This window comes from Phalacrocorax carbo, chromosome 2 (assembly GCF_963921805.1).
Source record: "Phalacrocorax carbo chromosome 2, bPhaCar2.1, whole genome shotgun sequence".
NCBI lineage: Eukaryota > Metazoa > Chordata > Aves > Suliformes > Phalacrocoracidae > Phalacrocorax > Phalacrocorax carbo.
The window spans coordinates 85,825,397-85,844,319 of NC_087514.1; the positions used below are offsets into that span (position 1 = coordinate 85,825,397).

At 37.1% G+C, this 18,923-nt stretch overlaps 1 protein-coding gene across 4 annotated transcripts in view; it reads right to left on the minus strand.

Moving 5' to 3' along the window:
* The window catches only part of CDH12 (cadherin 12), a 591,360-nt gene that overhangs the window by 381,468 nt on the left and 190,969 nt on the right, over positions 1–18,923 (minus strand). For 3 of the 4 annotated variants that reach the window (XM_064443423.1, XM_064443424.1, XM_064443426.1), the window contains one exon: positions 17,735–17,836. The exons of the other annotated variant lie outside the window; for it this stretch is intronic. The gene's annotated coding sequence lies outside the window, so the exon portion shown is untranslated. The remainder of the gene's footprint in view (positions 1–17,734; positions 17,837–18,923) is intronic. 4 annotated transcript variants of the gene reach the window in all.

Genomic DNA, 18,923 nt, shown 5'->3' on the forward strand with positions numbered 1-18,923 from the left:
TCAGTTATAAAGGCCTTGTGAGAGATTCAGAGAAACATGCACACATGCTTCAGAAACCCAGTATTATGAAGGTATGTAACACGTATCCTCAACTCCTAGCTGTCTCAATTTCTTAAGTTGTGCAAATTTATCTCCATTGTCACCACAGATGAATTAGTAACAAAAATATTTTCTTTCCAGTGTTGAATACCTTACAAAAATTTTATAAAATGTAATATATTTATGAAAAATATCAAAACACATCAACACTTATCATAAATACAACTGTCAGTGATACACTGAAGCACCTTATCATTGACTCATACACGTCTTCCCCCTGGACCAACAGCAGGAATGTACATTAGAGAGAAAAATAAATAATATTGTAAAAGGAGTCCTCCTTCTCTAAATCTTATAATAAAACATTGCTGTTGCAGGCTAGCTTATTGCCTCACTTTCATGTGTGCAATATCCCATTTTCATCTACAGAGGTCTGTTACTCTTACTCATACCAACAGCTGACTATGTAAGTAGGCACAACTTTTTCTAAAGCTTGCATGTTTGCTCCCAAAACATTTTAAGCTTCTTACCAATTCACTTGGTGGGATCCAGAAACAGACAGAGCTGGCATCTTCTGTATTGCTTATTTAATATGTATTTTTTTCATTTCGATTTCTGCATAGACCTTTCTCATCCAAGTATTAACACTTTCACATAATTCAATATTTACATTTTCTAGCCCACTTTGTGCCTCAGTCACAGAACTCTTTCCTACCTCATACAAAATTACTGTGGCAGAAAGGTGCCTTACATCTTGTTATTCATTCCTTGTGCCTCACTAGTCCCTTCCTTGTTTCCAGCTAAGAAAGTGCTGGGATAATTGAATGTTATTGTAGCACATAGCACTTCTACATTGTACTTTCCAATTTAATCATCTTCCATTTATTTCATATTCAGTCATTATATTATTGTATGAGTGCCCCTGAAAGATCATGGCACTGTAGAAGAACATATGACACAATACAGACTCCAAAAAGATTAATTTTCTACTGTGACAATTTTGATTTATTCAAGATTTCCCCTCCTGGTCAGATCTGTAATCCTGAATTTTTATATGACTTCTGAATCTAAACAATTTACTCCTTTTCCCAAGTTCAAGACATGAATTCTGAGTTAACATTTTGTACAAGGTACTTCCACCTAAGGTATTACAAAGTTTCAATATTCCTTTTCTGTCTGTTACTTTTTTTAAGTAAGGAATGAAAATCTTTAGGGTTGGTCTGTTTGAGCTTTCCATTTGAAATGAGAGGCATAGCCAACCGGAAGTACCAGAGAATTCGTCTTGCTAGCAATACCCAAAAACCTCACTGAGAGATTATTCTTCACTTCTCTCAAAGATCTGTAGCAGTTGCAAGCACACACTTTGCTCAGCACGATACAGGTATTTCAGCTTCAGAAAGAAACAACACACCCCCAAATAATGAAAAAACAGGAAACAATATGAGGAAACATGTACTGCGAATGTGCGTGCCCAGTTCAGCGTAGAAGCGCTTATGCAAACCACCATATGTCAGGTGAAGCTAAGTGAGCTTCAGCTAATAATATTTAATTGTACTCCATTTATCTAGCTCATAAAGTCAACAAGCCCAGCTGATCTTGATATTGTTAAGTTATGGGATGCAAAATGAACTGCAGATTTCAAAGTTCGTGGTAGGTGGGACTATAACGAGAATCAATCCAAACTACTGTCCTTAGTGTCTCATTAATCTTTTCAATTTCCTGTAACATACTTGTTACCACAGTATCAGTTACCTTAGTTGTAAAGTTAACAACTTGCATAATACCATAATATGGTATTTAATATAATAATATATAATGCAGTTAACTTTACAGAACCACTACCATGTTTATTAATAAATGAAGGTAAAATGCTACTTAAATCAAATGAGCGATAAAAATCATTTAACTGTGGTTTGTAGCACAAACTTAACATTCAACGGGACATGCTGGACAAGAGAATAAAAGAGATTTCAGTAAAAAAATGGAAATTCCCTACTCTGGTTTAATAAGGATGTCCTTCATAGCAATTAGATCAGGCAATCAGAATAGGAAGGTTCTGTGAAGCTCTCTACTAGTTGTATTTATGTAATAATGTCTACAGTGAGAGCAAAACCTCAGAGTGAGATCTCATGAATCACAGCTTTAAATACAATTATTGACACTTTGAAAAACACACAAGTCAATCAAAACACATTTTTCTTCTACTGTCATCAGACGTTAAGCACATGGCATCAACCCTCAGGCAATATCCCAATGCACAGATGTAAGAAAAGTGGCAGCTGTCCATTAGCACAGAAATATTCAGGTGTTTTCTTAATACAGAATTGTATTTTCACAGAAAAATTGTCTGAGACATTTTGTTTCAGGCATACATACCTTACGATTGATAATGAAAAAACAGCAAACAGTATGAGGAAACATTTTAGCTTTTTCAATGCCTCATCCAATGGAAAAATAAAACAAAATAAACTAAAATACTATGTTAGCTTTTTTCTGTTGTCCTGTTGTCACCTGATCAAATGAGCAAAATATCACTGTAATTCACATAGTCTACAATTAAAAAGAGTTTTTGTTGCTTCTAATTGGCTCACAATGGGGTCTGTGAGGTATGACTGAAAGGAAAAGTCCACAGGACTGAGGAGCAAAACAGCACACTAAAAAACCCCAGAGTGTAGAGGACATACTGTAAAAAAATTCAATTTCTTTCCTTTGTTTATCCTGCTCTAAAATTACTTGGTTCACATGATTCAGACTACAAGTAAGATGACATGTCTGCTTCAGGGACCACTCAGACTAATATTGAGGTTTGACCTGTAAAATAGTTATCAACCTTGACAATATAGGAAAGAGATTATTCCCTTTATAATTCATTTCACTTAAAGCCTTTAATCTTGCAAGAATTAGAGCCTTCAGCCTCATCTCCGTATAGGCTGACTAGCAGTCTACCCTAAATCTTACCTCTAGCTTGTCTGCATTCCAGCAACAAAGAGAGTCGAAAGGCCCTGAAAAAGAAGCATCAGAAACTCCTACTTCAGACAAAGCTGTGTTACCCTGCCTGCATGGTGCAAACTCAACAGTTAAAATTCTGAAACACATGAAATGAAAAGGACCACCTATTCCTGGGTCAGTCACGGGTTGACTTCTCAGTCTACACAAAGGAGTAGACGCACAATTTCTGCATTTAATTCTCAGTATAACACAAGGTTGTCCAGAGAAAGAACAATTCATGTCACACTACTACTTCTCCTAAAGCACAAAATCACAAAGGTATAGTTTATCTCAAGCAACCTTGCTCTCAGTGTACCAGGCAGCACAGCAGAGAAGACACGCTGCATCAGAAGGGATGTCTGATGCAGCACGTGGAGAGATGAGAGTGCGTTCCTCACACTGACTCTGTTCCTCAGGCTGTAAATACATATACTTCAGAGTAGACTATTACCACTTTCACACATAGGTAACAGAAAAAGTCACTCTTTATGGAAGAAAACAGAGGAAGAACTCTCTTACAACTACAGCTGTTATTTCTATTTCAGATAACCAAACTTTTAAAAAAGATAATGGTTTGCTTCTCACTCTGTCAAGGAGCTGTAAAAAATTGGCATCATATGAGATTTTTATTAGAGGCATTTAAAGATATAAACTGCGAATGCTGGAATTCAGGCTGCTGTAATTTAAAGCTTGTGTGTTTCGTACAAAGATGTGTGTAAAAGTGTACTCTTATATTTTAACATGACTTGACATAAGTCCTACAGAGAAAAGTACCAAAACCGACAGCTAAGTCAGTCTTCGAACAAATCCTGACACACTCACTGTCTGAAGGATTTTTTTAAAAAATTACCTCCCAGTTGTACTGCAAACAATAGGGGCCTGAAATCAGGAAAGCTTTAAATAATTTTAGCCTAGTCTATGCATGCACAATATGAAATATATTCAAAAGTTCTCATTTCTACTTTCAGAAATCAGTGTTTCTGACGTGCTTATGTTCTTAAATGTCTCTGATAATGAAGACTTCATGCTTCTCCTATACAGTCTATTTCAGTGGCATTTTTTCCATCGAAAGATTTTTAATTATATGTAGTCCAAGTCTTCCTTGCTATAAAGTAAGAAAGTACTTAATTCTTGTCCTACTTGTCATGAATCTGGACAACAGGTTATTCTCTCCTTTTTCAGGACCTTACCATGTCAAATTAAGATTTCTCATTTAGTCCATCTTCTCTTTTTTTGACTTTAAAGCCATACTTATTCAAAGGTACTCTCATGTCATGTCATGTCATATCATGTGGTTTTTTTGTTTAACCAATCAGATGTTTCTTTTGTAGGAAACTCTTCATGATTCTTTTTAACTGAGAACAGTATGGGTTGGCTCCCCAGCTCAGCTGCAGTGCCTGTAGTAGGGGCTGGAGTAGCAGCAGCGCCTGTCATTTTGGCTTCAGATCCAGAGGCCTTCTCTTCCCCTTGGGGGGTACTGCATAGTGTTGAACAGGGCTCGGTATGCATGGGCCAGGGCACAGCATGTTGCAGTGATTTTTCTCTCTCTGGAATTGCTAGGGTGACAGCACACTTTTTCCAAATATTCTACGAGTTTTTCAGGATTCTGCACTTGTTCAGGGGTGAAGTTCCAAAACACTGGAGGTGAACACAGTGCTAGGCATTTGCCCATGCTATCCCATATTCCCTGCCACTCATAACTATTGAGCCTTGGGGCAGATCTCTGGATAGTATTCTTAAATTGCTTATTAACCTTAGACAAAACTCAAACAATATTGCAGACTTTCAGTACATAAAGGGGGACTATAGGAAGGGTGGGGACAATCTCTTTAGCAAGGCCTTTTGTGACAGGACAGGGGTAATGGTTTTAAACTAAAGGAGGGTAGATTTAGACTGGATATAAGGAAGAAACATTTTACAATTAGGGTGGTGAAGTGCTGGAACAGGTTGCTCAGAGAGGTTGGAGGGCGGAGGCCCCATACCTAGAGACATTCAAGGTCAGACTGGACGGGGCTCTGAGCAACCTGACCTAGTTGAAGTTGTCCCTGCTCACTGTGGGGCATTGGACTAGCTGACCTCTAAAAGTCCCTTCCAGCCCAAACCATTCTATGATTCTTTGAATATTCCCAAGAAATACCAACAGAAGTATCTTAAGTATCCAAGGATGTTGAAGATGCTGAAAAGTTGTTGTGATGAAGGAGGAAACATCACAGAATAAGGTAGCAAAGGAGCCATTCTGTATTTCCTCCATAAAAAAAAAACTCTCAGAGGAAGAAGGATAATTGCTAATTGTCTCCATGAGATCATACCTGAAATACAGTAACGCTTCTGTACAAAACCCAGACATCAGATGGAACTCAAGGCCAGTGTTTTAAATAGAAATCTCCCAGGCAAAACATCACTAATCACTGCAGAACACAGCAAACAGGAAAACCCAACACCAATTTTTAACAGGTACAGCAGCAAAAAGAGCATGGTGAGGATCAGATAAATATCGAGAACAGAAGAATCAATATCATGACCCACAACTGTTAACAGATATTAATTACTTAATAAGCTTTGGTTAACCTGTTATTATCTCAAACCTTTCATGCCCACATTGGGCACCAAAAAGGACTGTCATGGTTTAACCCCAGTCAGCAAATAAGAACCACACAGTGGTCCACTCACTCTCCCCACCCCAGTGGGATGGGGGAGAGAATTTGAAGAGCAAAAGCAAGAAAACTCGTGGGTTGAGAGAAGAACAGTTTAACAATAATAATAGTAATAATGAAAATAATTATAACGTAATGAAAAGGAAAACAACAAAAAGAGAGAAACAAAACCCAGGAAAAACAAATGATGCAACCATTTACCACCCACCGACAGATGCCCAGCCTGTCCCCGAGCAACGATTGCTGCCTCCCAGTTAACTCCCCCCAGTTTATATACTGAGCATAACGTCATATGCTATGGAATATCCCTTTGGCCACTTTGGGTCAGCTGTCCTGGCTGCGCCCCTTCCCAGCTTCTTGTGCACCTGGCAGAGCATGGGGAGCTGAAAAATGTCCTTGATTAGTGTAAGCACTACATGACAACAACTAAAACATCAGTGTGTTATTCTCATACTATATCGAAAACACAGCAGTATTCCAGCTCCTAGGAAGAAAACTAACTCTAACCCAGCTAAAACCAGGACAAATTACCAAAACATTACAAAATCATTACTGAAGCTGAATAGAGATGAAGTATTGTCTCCCAAACTACATATAGAATCACAGAATAACTCAGGCTGAAGGGACATCAGGACATCTTTTGTACAATCTTCAGCTTACAGCAGGGTAAGCTATGAGGTCAGAGTAGCATGCTCAGGGTTTTATCCAGTCTGGTCTTGAGTATCTCAAAAATGGAGAATAAACAGCCTCTCTGGGAAACCTGTTCCGCAGTTTGACTATCCTCAGAGTTAAAAAGTTTTTCCTTATATCCTGTCTGAACCTTACTTGTTTCAGTTTATGACTGTTGCCTTTCATTCTCCCTCATGCATTCCTGTGGAGAGCCCAGTTCTATCTTCTTGCTAAACCACTTGTTGGTATGAACAAGATTCTGTCACATCCTCCAAAAACTGTCTCTCCTCCAGGCTGAACAAGCCCTGATGCCTCAAGCTTCTCCTCACAGGAGAAGTGCTCAAACTCCTGATCAGCTTGGGGATCCTCTGCTGATCTCACTTCAGTTGACATCTATCTTGTATTGGGGGGCCATAAACTGAACACAGTACTTAGATGAGGTCTCACAAGTTCTGAAGAGACGGGGGATAATCCTTTTCCCTCAATCTCCTGTCTGTGCCCCTATGAATACAGCCCAGATGCCACCTCTACTGGCCACAGGTACTTCATTTGTCACAGGACTTCAAATAGCACATGACCCATTAACCAATATTTCCTGGTCCCAACCATCCAAACAGTTTTTTACCCACCTAGTCCTCCACCCATCCAGACTGTAATGTTCAACACTAACAGTGTTGAAACCCTTATTAAAGTCAAGGTAAATAATACCCATTGCTTTCCCCATGTTCAAAATCCAGTCATTTCACCACAGAAAGCAATCAGGTTGGTCAGGCACAATCCTTGCTGACTGTTCCAAATCACTGTCTTCTCCTTCATGGGCTCAGATGTGGACTTTAGGATGATTTCATGATTCCCCCAGAAGCTAACAAGGAGAGTCCATACTGTAGTTCTTTTTGTCTTTTTGGCTTTTTTTGAAGATGTGTGCAAAGTTTGCCATTCTCCAGTCATCAAATCATGTGTCAGATTTTCCACCTTCCATCCTGACATGATTTTACAGAATCATCTTCAGTTTGTAATCCCTCCTCCCCTCCCTCACACCCCAGAGTAGTTACATAACTAGATATTCCTCAGTCTGTATTTTGCCTTCGGTGATTTGTGCACAAGGGTATATTTCATTTGTCTAAGTTTCACCACATGTTTTGGTGATTACTTCCCCATTTTTCAATGTTATTTTGAATGCTGAGTCTATCTTATAAACACTTTTAATTCTCCACAGAGCAGTGGCACAGGCTGCCCAGGGAGGTTGTGGAGTCTCCTTCTCTGGAGACATTCAAAACCCGCCTGGATGCAGTCCTGTGCCCCCTGCTCTAGGTGTGCCTGCTCAAGCGGGGGGTCGGACAAGATGATCTCCAGAGGTCCTTTCCAACCCCTACTATTCTGTGATTCTGTGAAGATAACAAAATTATCTACAAAATCAATAAGCAATATATATTTCTCTTTCATCACCTATCAAGTTAATGGCAATATTGAATAAAGCCAGGTCTAAGACCATAGGCAAATCCTCATGACACACACTTTCACTATGAATGTAAGCCTTTTCGTCATTATGCAGAACAGTCCTGCAAACAGCTTTGTACTTTCTCTTTGTTGATCCATCTAGATCAAATGCAGATTAAAATACCATGTGAAACAGTACCAAAATCCTTACTTAATCAGGATTTATGACACCTACTGTTTTTCCTTTATCCATAAGACTATACGATTAGACAGCTTTGACATAATTTATTCATGATCTGTGCTTTTCTACCATGCAATTTTAGCTCTGATTTCTAATTTTTAGAACTCAATATGTTAGAAGTTACATTACTCATCAGCAAACTAGAAGCATTATGTGTTACTATTACAGCTATGCAAGAGATCATATTGAGTCCATCTTTTATAACCACGGTCTTAACACAAAGATTTTTGGGGTGGTCAGGTGAATGATGGATATAAGAAAGGAACTGAGGACTCTTTGTTCTACATCATTAATGAATTTAGATTGCTTGGATCTTGACATGATTTTGGATTGTGAAAAAAATTCAATACGCCTTTGTTGCAATAGCAGCTAACTGCTTTTTGAGGTATGGGTGGCAGCATGATTTCCCAAGATGGGGAGCCAAAATTAAAGACACAATAATTACAAGTAACTTATCCATAATACTTACTTCAATTTGCATTGATTTTTTATTTCTTTTTTTTTTTATTTTAAGCAAATCATACTTGATATAAAGAACAACAACATTTTAAGTCATCCCATTATATGATTAAATATTTTAATCTAAAAAACCCTGAAATTGTTTAAGGCAACTCAACGACACTTTGGTTGGACTTTCATATTCAAACGACTTATTTTGTGTTTTACTTCAGCTAAACCTCAGATTAACACCAGAAAAATACATTTTTGTCAGGTGTAGTGAAAGTAAAAAATCCTACACTGTTGCCATTGATTTTTAATCAACATTGATCAAAATTTCTTGATTTTAGGAATGAGTCATGTGTAGTGTATTAAACGGTTATGGTCTCTATGTGCTTAATTTTCCTATTTAGTGAAAGATTTTTTAACACATTGTGCTTCATATTAGGGGTGACAGATATTCCTGTTGTTGTACAATAAGCACTTCTATCTTACAACATTTTGTACCCGTCTGTCTTTCCTTCATGAAATTTGACTGAAATTTTTACAGCATGTTGTATGTACCCAGTGGACTGTAACATTCTGAATTTCTGTAATATCCCACCCTGGAAATGCATATTTAAGTAATTCTTAAAAGGATATAATGTGTTATAATTGAAAACCTCACCTCCATTCCTTCCAAAGCTCATACTTATGTGGTAATACCACTAAGCACTGCGAGATCAGTGCTAGGCTTACCAATGTAAATAAAGGTTTGTAGAGACTAGCTCTGTAGAGGCTCCCATATGCTTCCTACTGATGTCCATATCAGATTAAAAAAATGCAGCCTTGGCATCCATTACCAAGCATACTCCCTAGGCAAGAAATAGTTTGCAGTAAAAAAAATTCTGGAAGCACCTTTGTAGGCTCCCATGCATGCAAAATAACACGATATTGAAATAACCATATTACCCTTGTAAACCCTACAGGGACTGTAGAAAACTGAACTCTCTATAGCCCTTCATGGACACATAGGTTCTGAACCTACAAGCTGACGGCACAGAAGAGTAAGAGTAAATACTTAAACTGATCTTGGTTGACTTCTATGATTTAATATCAATTCCATATTCAGAGCATATACAACCAGCATAGCAAAGCCATTTTACTGGACACATTATTTCTTTGCCACCTGGCAAACAACCAACATTTTAACAGCAAGGATGAAGAAAACTGCATCAGTACAGTTTATGATTAATTACAGTCTCCTTGGATAGAAAAAAATGTCTGACATGTACATTGAACTCCTACTTTATTCTTGATAGCATTCATTTAAATATGGGATTAAGAATGGGAAGAACCTGTGCTAGTTTTGCCTGTGCCAAACATTGAGTAAAACAAGTGCTTCATGTTGCAAACAGATTAGAATTTTTCTAAGTGAATTCCACTGATTCTTTGAACACCTTCTTGAGATAGCAAGCTTGATATTTTGGCTCATCACTGTACAGATCTCCTATTTTGATCCTGCAAACCTCACTGTTCTTTCACACTCCCTTGTTTCTGAAGGCATGCTTGCTGCAGTGAGTGGAACTCCAGCAGATGCTCGCATAATGCAGTATGGTACCATATAAGGACACTCAGTAAGAAGCTGAAGACGAATTGCTACAACAGCCCAGTGCTACCCCATTACTAATCAGTCTTTCTCACCAAAACTAACTAGCTTTGGCATGGTTGCATACTGCTAAGACGGTAGTATAAATTGCTTCTGAGTGCAGCAGCCCTTGGCTCCCCAGTACCATGAACTGCTTTCTGAAATAGTTGAACCTTAGATAGATTTTAAATTTCTAGTCCTCCTTTTACCTAAATCAATAGATTTGGTTTTTGTTTTTTTTTCTTTCTGGGATCTTCTCATTCATCTTGGGCTTTAAATACACCAGCATTTTTCAAACATTTTCAAATTACCAAGATTCAGTAGGAGCATGAATACTTTTAATGCAATAATTCATTGCTAAAAAACCCAACCAACCAAATAAAAACCAAACAAAAAACCCACTGCCCTCTTTTTTGTAACTTAAGCTTCACTCCTGAAAAAAACTATCAGCTCCAGAACATTCTATTTTCCTTGCAAACTTTTATAAGCAATTTCGTTAAGCAGTTATTTCTGTGCTATTGCAACAATAATTTGCAATTTCTATTATTTCTTTCAGGCGAATAAAAACATTGCATATGTTTCATTTAACTATTTCAACCACGTGAAGCAAATTTGGGATTTCCATAAGAACTTGATTGCCCTGGATTAGTTTTAGACTACATTTTTGGAAGTCACAATTCAATCAGGTATAGTCTTTGAAACTTGAATATTTGTTCAATCAGCTTGTTAAAAAGGGTAAAAACTGACCCATGGTCAGAAAATTAATGTCTTTTACAATCATCTCAAGTTAGCACTAAAATCTGAGGAATCCCAAATCAATAACTAGTTTTGAAAGGTTTTTTTGCATGAGAAGATTACAAAAATCTCAGTCTCAGCTATGCAGTTGTAAGCAGCACCTGATCATCCTGCTTTCTTAAAATAGACTATTCTATGTCCATCATACATAGAAGGCTTTATTAAAAATAATAAAAAGACATTTACATCAGACCAAATTAACACACCCAGATAAAGAACAGTTTTTGCCAGTTCACTAAACAGCCAGCTGTTCACGTCATTGTTTCACTTTAATGGTTTTCATGAGTTATGAACCCTTAAACCAGTGATCCATTCCAGGATTCATGCAGTATGATGTGTTTCATAAGGATAAAAAACTGCGCATATAGCTCACATCTATGGTATGAAAAAAAAATATTAACAGGAAAGAAATAATCTTCAAGTTTACATTAAAACATAGAAAGAAAAAAGTGTATGTAAAAATAGTATTCAAGCCCAGTATTTAGTTTCATAGCAACTGCATCATTCTTGCCTAGCATGGTAGATATATAAGCAAGTTCTATCTCCCTGCATCCTCTGTACTATCTGCTCGATTTCTAGAGTAATCTACATCCCAATGGAATGTTAGAAATTAAATGAAGTTCCACATATTCAAAGTAAGAAAAAAAAGCAGAGAAAGAAAAATAGTCAAATTAGAGGAAAAATCACCATAGAAAAGCTGCCCAGGAAGACATTTCCAGGACAAACTTCATAAGATAATCAGAGGATACAACTATCCTGAAGAGATGACGGAAAGTCTTGCCTGGGGCCTGTAAAACTTTACAGCATTGTTTATAAGCACCTATCAAATGGTCTGGCTTGAAGCAGTTGACAAACCAATATTCTTGTGACTGTAATCTCTGTCAGTACTCAGGAAGCCCTCTCTAGAAAAGACACTTTGTAAATAATGACTGAATATAAAGATCATAACGTGATGTCTGTCTGGGTCTGCAGACAATGCAAAGGTTTAAATTACCCAGAAACCTCAAACTACACTCACATATTTTCCTTTTTTTTTTTTTTTAAATAAACTTTAAATAATTAAAATTCTAAGACAGAAGTATGGTAATCACGATGTGGGCCAACTTCATCTTCCACTTAAAGATGCTGTGTGATAGTTGTATTCTGTATGATAGTAATGATTACATGCCTAAAGAGCATACAAGGTGAAAATATATTTTGAAGGACATCTCCCTCTGGAACATCACTCTTCAACATCCCAGCATTTCTATTCAGAGGCACATTCATTTTAAAGCTGATTAATAAATACTAAGCTATTTTTTGTATCGATTTTTTAGCAGTAAATAGAGGACTAGAAGAGCAATGTCTCCCAAATCATAAGAGAAGAGCTGTTTCAGCAGCACAGTCCTTTTCAGGACTGTGATCTTTTCATCCATTTACCCAATGTCATTAGAAATGTTTTGTCAAATTACAAAGGGACAGAAAATGACGTAAATAAGAATGAAATAAGTACAGCATTTGCAACAGAACTTACTCAGATCTGAATATAAAACCAGTAAACAAAGCTACAATTAAAAAAAGGGGAAAGAAAATTCCCACTAAATTAATCATGCAATCTACCAAAGAAAATTTCAGTATATCTATTCCAACTCTCAGAGCTGTCTTCAGACTTACTTATTTTGTCCTACACACCTACTTTTGTTTTTTTTTTAAAACCTGACAGATACAAAATCTCATAATTTTCAAAAGCTCAACTACTATGAGGTGCTGAAGCCACTCAAAACGCTGAACCATATCACAATGTCATTGAAGACTACGAAGATAGACCACAAATTTGCTTTATAGTGCTGATCTATGCAATGGATTCAATTTTTAGAGGTTTTAAAGGTTTTTCTTTTCCTTAAACAAGAAAACTGAAATAAGGTTTTTCATAACTGTTTTCAAACAACGTAATACACTTGCTTTCAAAATAGCCTTCCTTTCTTTAAAGTTATTACTTATGGGTCCCAAAGGCATAATGCTTAGACTCTCCAATTCCATCATTAAAAAAAATAAATTATTCAAATCTTGCCGTTCCAGTGCAGACTTCAGGAGGATCAGAATTAATGCAAAGGTCTTTAAGCAGCTGTATTCTGGAATAATAATAATAACGGAATTGAATTATGAATAAATAATTAGTTTACTAAATTAACTTAATACTGCATAGATACATATCTGATCCTCCCAAAATACATGTCAAAGCCTGGAAATAACTGACAGAATAAATATTTGGAATCAAGGGAATGAAAGACACAGTTCCAAAGACTACAGGTTTATTAAAGGCTTTCTCAAAAACATCCAGAAGAGAATAAGAAGGAAAAATGGTGAAAAAACGGATCAGTTATTTGTAGCTGAGAGGACAGTTCATAAGGACACTTTGAAGAAAAGCTGAAGCCTACAGAAACAAATAGCCACAGAACGGTAGGGGTTGGAAGGGACCTCTGGAGATTATCTCGTCCAACTCCCCTACTTGAACAGGCACACCTAGAGCAGGAGGCACAGCAACGCATCCAGGCAGGTTTTGAATATTTCCAGAAAAGGACACTCTACAGCCTCCCTGGGCAGCCTGTGCCACTGCTCTGGCACCCTCACAGTAAGAAGTTTTCCCTCATATTCAGGTGGAACTTCCTGTGCTCCAATTTGTTCCCATTGCCCCTTGTCCTGTTGCTGAGCACCACTGAAATGAGTCTGGCCCCATCCTCTTGACACCCACCCTTTAGATATTGATAAGTGTTGCAGAGATCCCCCCCTCAGTCTTCTCCAGGCTGAACAAACCCCGGTCTCTCAGCCTTTCCTCATAAGGGAGATGGTCCAGTCCCCTGATCATCATGGTAGCTCTCCGCTGGACTCTCTCCAGTAGTTCCCTGTCTTTCTTGAACTGGGTGGCCCAGAACTGGACCTAGTACTCTAGATGTGTTCTCACTAGGGTGGAGTAGAGGGGGAATATAACCTCCCTTGACCTGCTGGCCACACTGCTTTTAATGCACACTTAGATTACAAATAGTTTATTTTTCCCAAGAACTACTGCTAAGATGATTAATTAATTAATTTTCTTTTTGCATCCTGTATTTACTGTATTTGTTACTCAAATTTCTGGTACTTCATCCATCTTGCTTATTTTCTGTGAAACATCTCTGAGATACATTTGATATAATAAGTCTGAGAAAGATTCAGTTGGCTCTGTGAGTAACCTGGGATATGTTTCGGCTCATTGTAACAACATCAAAATAAATAACTAGTTGATCTATATAATCTGAGATGTCATACCATTGTCACTGAGATTAACTGATACCCAAAGATAAAGATTAAACAAAATAATAAATGCACTGATCAGTAAACACTGATAGCAGGTTTTCTTCTCCTCACCACTTGCTTCTTACTACTAAAAACATTTATTCAAAGAACTACCAATTCTTCATTAGGATCTTATCAATTATCTGAATTCACTGAAATCTGCTTCCAGGAAGTACGTAATTTTAATGTTGCTGTTTTTCTTCTTCTCCTGAACACTACTGCTTCATGAACAGCCTCGCTCTCTGTTTCCATGTTCTCCTTCAGTTCCTCTCCGTTAGTTTGGGTCAAACCTACAAGAACCTAACACCCTTTTGCTTTCTTGGTAGTACATATTGAAAGCTGATCATCATCATTGTCACTGATGCAGTACAGGACTCTGCTGAACAGTATTTTTTCTGACAGGAATGACAGAAACCCACCCAAGACAGAAAATCTTACTTCCCTGATTTTTCTCATTTGCTGGACAATGAAAGGACCTCTTCATGATGTTGCCCACATTCTTTTGCTTTTCAAATATTTTTAGTCCCTCTACACTCTGGCATTCTGAATATGGAAGTAAAATACTTTTAATACATTGGTGGATAAGTTAGAATTTATTTACCTGCATACTTGCAACATTTCGAAAGCAGACAGATAAATTCAGGCTTTACACAGTGCTTATTCAACAGACTGAATACATGCTATGCTTTTTCATTATGAGATTATTCCTTAATCACAATGAGTAGTTGAGTCAGGTATTCATCATACTTGAAAAAGTCAAGAAAGGCAAAGGGTTGTTCAGGATTCCACCATCAAGAACCAATCTAAATTTTTTCCCTTCTTTTGTGGGAAATGTTAAGCATTCATTTAATAGTAGGAATTCTTTTAAAATCAGTTTTATGGGTTTTTTTGTCCCTTCTCAAAAGGTAGGTGTTACTGTTAATTGAGAGAAGCTTTTTAAAAAGTTGACACCCTTTATCCCTGAACAAAGATTACATGCACAGTAAGTCGTAATCCTTGGCTTTGCAATATTGCTTTACAAGGTTAAGAAGATGAATGTTCATTGCTTTTAATCCTTACCATGATTTACGAGGCTCTGGGTATCCTTTCCCCAGAGCATCCACAACTGTGCAGTTGTTCTGCCTGCTGCTTAAATTACAGAGGCATCTGCAAATGTAAATTATGGATTGTTGTCCCACAACCAAGCTGCCTCTTCATCTCTCCTGTAGTATTTCTTTGATAACAACAAAAGGATTTTTTTCCCTTGTTTATCACTCTTGTTTTGCCAGACTGGGTGATATGATGACCTGGATTACTGCCTGCCATGCACACTTTCAAACAACATGTTCAGCTGTAAAAACCCACAGAGAAAAGGAAGGGAGGGAATGGCCTGCGAGGGACAGAGCAGACAGCTACATGTTTGTTTTGTGCATTAAACTCTTCAAAGTTCACAGATCTAGAGCTTATTTTCCTCATCTTAACAGAAATTTATGTAGCTAAAACAAATATTTGGGCACTTAAACCCATTCTGAAGGAGGCAAATATATACCTTTTTGTTGCTCTAATAACTCTTTATTACATGTTCATTGATATGCTGATTTCCACACCTCTATTTATATGCACATATTCCAATATAAACATATCAAACCCATATAGGCTTATCTAACCCATATGAAAAGCTGAGTTCCTATTCTATGCAGTATAGATGTACATTTGTGCATCTAAAATAGTGTATTTTGTGGAGCTTACACCGTAACACTGCGAATTAGATCACTTACCCCATTTAAAGTTTTAAACCTGGTTTTTAACTATGTGCCTAATTTTATAATCTTGCACTTTAAAACTATTACATAATATATGCAGTGAGAATATAAACTCATTAGCAATATCAAGTCACAGTTTAAGGTAACTCATCCAAGGTTTCAAATCTCCAGCAAAAAAGAACCTAACAGCCAGCCAAGGGTTTTCAAAGTACAGATGGCACAATTCCAGTGAGCCTAGGCAAGGTAACAAGTGCTGATAGCATTGACATCAGAGGAGCTCTTTTTATATATTTGGCAGTGTCACTGAGATATAATCTCAATATCCTAATTCCTTTTGACTATGTCAGAAACCCAGAATTTAGTACGAGAAGATACATAACCGAAAACCGTATTGTGTTATTTGTCCCAAAGAACAAACAGTAAAGACAGGCCTGAGCAAAAACTTAGGATCCAGACTCTTCCAACTTTGCTTCTGAAGTTTTCATCAGAATTTTATGGAAAACATACATATTGAAGTATTTACATAACAGATATCACACAATTATGAAAATGCAGTCACATGTGAAAAAAAGTCTGTCTTTAGTACCAGCCCCACAACTGTACTGGGTAGCACAGAACTACATTATCCATTTAAATCAAGGATAGCATAAAATGGGATTTGGGCAGAACACTGTCTTATTACAAAGAAAATATCAATAATTTTAAAAATTAAATCAAAGCCTGTATATATTGTGCTTATTTCCTCCTAAAGCTAAACCACAACGAGTCTTAAACTACTCTCCTCAGCTTTTTCCTTTTCTATATAACTATATCAGGGGACAATCAGCATCCAGATTTTCCTTGCTCTGCCTGCCTGCAAATGAGCGTTGATAGGAAGCATTCAACCAAGGTGTGATACATGGGCTATTACTGAATTTAATCATTCCATGTCACGTGTACTTTTTCTCCAGTGTACAATGCTTCATAGAACAAATTGCTAAAAAGACCCCAAACAAACAAAAAAAATCACACACCCCAAATAAAACCACCCACTAACCTTTGCCATCTTCTGGAGACTGTGCTTCAAAATCAGTTAGGCTTTTACCTCAAAATATATTATAACTAACTTCAAAATTATAAAACTCATACCTGCCTGTAACTGATTTTTTTTTTTTTTTGGTCATCCTCAGCATTAGATTCTTGCCAAGAATAGTAAAACCAGTTTATAGTGGATTCCATAAGAAACAACTGAAGTAGGCAATGGCATATTAATAAACATAAGAAAGCCTATGACATTGTTTTATTCTCCTGTGAAAGAGGTTCTGCTAAGGTATGCCTTTGAAATGAGACAGATAGCATTTGACAAAAATAACACCTTGCAATTACAAGAAAAAAGCATCATAAAAGTAAAGCTCAGAAAGAGAAAATTCGTTTCTGTTCTTTAAGAGGTACGGAACAGACTGTAAAAGTACTTTCATTTTCTCCAATCTGCATGTAAATTGAAATAGCCTTGAAAAGGTAACATACAACATAGGCCTTTGTAAATAGTCAATTGGTCAGTAGTAGTGCAACCTCTGGACTGCATCAAGTATTTTTGTTGAGCTATGCAGCAAAAATACTGCATTCCCATATTTCTCCAGCTCAGTTTTGTGGGCCTAAAACTAATTTGTGTTTAATACAGAAATAACAAAATAGAAAAATAAGTAACTGAAAGATGAGAACTGAATCCATTAGGTTTAACATAAGTTGACCGCAATTACTACAGGTTTCTTAGAGATGACAGAGACATCTAGAGAGTTTTTAAGAACTCTACCTGTGAATATGACACCACATCTTCCAAGATCTTACAGAAGTGAAGTTCAGACCTTAGCTGGCCTCATTCACCACAGGGCTCAACTGATTGGGTCACTACAGTCTGTAGAAACATACAAAAGTTAAATTATCATTGTCAACAGTTGTTTCTCATGAGACTGAAAAAGTTAACAGTAAAAAAAACAGGGAGTGTCTTCTTAGGCAACTCAATCTAGCAAAAAAATACAAATTAATAGATCACCACACAGTACTTTTTCTGTGCCTCATGTGTGAATATGGCAAGGTTGGGAGCAGGACAGAGATAACCCTCGAAGCAGATGTACCCACTGAGCAAACATTCGGGATTAAGCTGATCACGTTCCTTATAGCTGTCTAAAACTTGTGGGATTTTTACTGCCAGTAGGCATTACTGAAGAACATCATATTATGGCTCTGATTTGTATGCATTGCCTTGGCTGGGTTTCCTTTGTGTCAGCTATCATTCATCACAGCGTGAAAACAAACATACAAAGATTTCTTTGAAAAGGATGGAGGAGTGATAATATGAGCTAGGGACATCGCATATAATGTTTTGTTCTCTGCTTTGCAGTCAATTTTGTCACTACCATAATGGCATAAATCAGTATCGTATATGGTGGCATGGTAATTTTTCTCAGAAGTGCAGTGTCTATAACTCACATAGCAACTTCCATAACCAGCCCAAACTGGTTCCTATTACAACTCTGAGACACATTCTTATTTGAACCTTGATCTAATGTTTAGATCACTAGGAAAGTAAAAACAAAAAAACAATGTTAGGAAACCTTTTCTATTACTTCAATAGGACTAAAACTTGGAGGCTTCTTTGGTGCTTGGTTGTTTGAATATTGGAATTTCTGAATGTAGATGTACAGAAAGAATAGGAATAGGAGGGAAGAGAAAAAGGAAATTAAAAAACAAGGGAGTCCAAACCTATGGCCGAAGGGATATTAAAAGAGAGATGGCATCCAGATATAAAACTATAAAAGCAGAGAAAATTAAAGGGAAGACAAACAGCTAAGCTGGTGAGTATCTATTTGCGTTCTTTCACACCCCAGGCAGTGTTCTTATCCGAGATACGGGGCTACTAAAGGAAGACATAATACCCGCTCTCTGCCACTAAATTAAGGCTTTTAGAAATTTACAAACACAGAAGTTGCAGATGAATTATG